Consider the following 2286-nt stretch of genomic DNA (forward strand, 5'->3'; position numbering starts at 1 on the left):
TCTCTGAGGTTTATAACGCTTAGCTCTGATACCATTTCTGTAACACCCCCAGATCCGGGGTCGGGGATCCGGGTTGTCACGGTCTTTCTTTCCACAATATCACTTCACTTAATTAATAATAAATAACCTCATGTTGTGACCCCATACTAACACACACCACAACCCGTTATAGTCTCAGAGATGAAATTGAAATAAGTACAAGTCTTTGAATCCACCATTTAAAAGTTATTACAACCCAAAATGATTACTTGATAAATTTACAGTTAATTGCCATTATCTGCCACAAGTTATAATTATACATAATTTGATTCTCAAAAGTAGATGGTCTGAACTATAATGGATCTACCTCTGCAGCTATAGCAGCTACAACATCATCGGGAAGACGCGGGACGCTTCCCACGCGCTTGCGCTGGGTCTGCTGGAGTCTGGCCATCTCTCCTAACTGTTATTGTGTGATGAAGAAATAAAGCAAGAGTGAGCCTTACAGCTCGCAAGATAATACATAGTGATAACAATAATATAAGTATCTAAATGGATACTTAATAGAATCTCTATCATGAGTAAGATAATTACTTACTAGATATAAGTAAAAACAAGGAATGAAGTTACCAATACTTCACTACACTTATATCATTTATAAAGCTACTTGAACTACCACCGTTCAAAGTATTATAAGTTTTTTTAAAAAAAAACATCCCATAGATGAGACCACAAGTTAAGACTTGAATAGATTCAATCTTTGAAATATTATTGAATGAAATAAAGTTACGAGATACTTTATTTAGTCCCGATATATATATATCCACATATATATCTCTTAAACATTTCCTGGAACCTCTGTTATGTAAAGCATGAACAGAGTTTGAAACATCCAATGAATTTTGGAAAGGAAAAGAATTTTGGCATAAACCAGATATATTGCTGATCAGGCAAAGATACCAATAAGTAACATTTTCTACTAGTAGATGGATGAATCCCCCACCGGTCATCACCCTGGCCACATAAGGACCTTGTGCTGGACCGCCACCCGGCCTCTTACGCGTTGATGGACTGCCACCCAGCCACTTACACTTTGATAGACCGTACCCCGGCCTGTCGCTTATGCCGACTCAATTAGATGGGCTTACTTCCCGAACATTGGGCAAGTAATCAATTCATTTATCAAAACAGCAACCTTGTTGCGAATATAAAATACACCATAGAGCCGGATCCCTCAGGTTTTGAGCGAGTATTTAAATCCCCTTAAAAGGAAGATCTTAAATATAAAAATGAGTTTTGGGATCCGCTCTAACTTTTAAAAATCATTTTGAAGACTCGAAAACACTTTAAAGAGTGTTTGGAGTAAAACTGATTTAATGAAATAAATCAGTCCCGATATATTAGAAAATATCTGAATATTATTATTTAAATAATATTCTCATAAAGAATTATCTTTATAAAAATAATTGAAGTAGAAGTATTAAAACTTATACTTGAAACGAGTATTAAATAACCAAGGATACACTTATATGAAAGTATTATCTTTATTTGAATAATCGAAAATAAGTTTGATTATTGACACCTTATTCTTTAATAAAATAAAGAATATATTTTAGTAATAAGCGGAGTCATAATACCTCGAATGAATATTATAAATAATATTCATAAAATAAAGGAGTCATACATCCTCGATTGAATATCCAAGTAATATTCAATAATAATATAAAGGAGTCATAAGCCCTCGAATAATATTCGAAATAATATTCAATAATTAATATAAAGTTATCGAATAACCCTTATTCGATTAATAGTTTGGAAAACTATAACCATATATATATATAAATATATATATATATATATATCCATATCCATATATACAAAATCTACTCGGGATCCTCGACTCCCGGTTTTAGAAAATATTTTCACCTTTGGGTCCCTATACTAAGGGTATATGCAAGTTACCGCTATCCTCTAGCATAGGTATTATGCAACTATAAGCATTTGAACCAATAGATATATAAATCAAGAATATGAAACAGGCATGCATATATATATACCATAGCAGCATGCTTCAATATATTGCATCATTTGCTAATTAACCAACATGCATCTATCGCAAGATAATGCAAATACATATATCCATCACAACAACAGTTATAACGGGTAGAAAACTTGCCTGAGCGACTTGGGGTGATAAAAGGCTCGGGACGAGTCTGGTAACCTATAAACAACAAGTAAGTTGGAATTAAACCAAAATCACTTATAATCTATACTTTAACTAACTTAGACTCTAACGCTTGTTTTGCG

Source organism: Apium graveolens, unplaced genomic scaffold (assembly GCF_009905375.1).
Source record: "Apium graveolens cultivar Ventura unplaced genomic scaffold, ASM990537v1 ctg559, whole genome shotgun sequence".
Classification (NCBI taxonomy): domain Eukaryota; kingdom Viridiplantae; phylum Streptophyta; class Magnoliopsida; order Apiales; family Apiaceae; genus Apium; species Apium graveolens.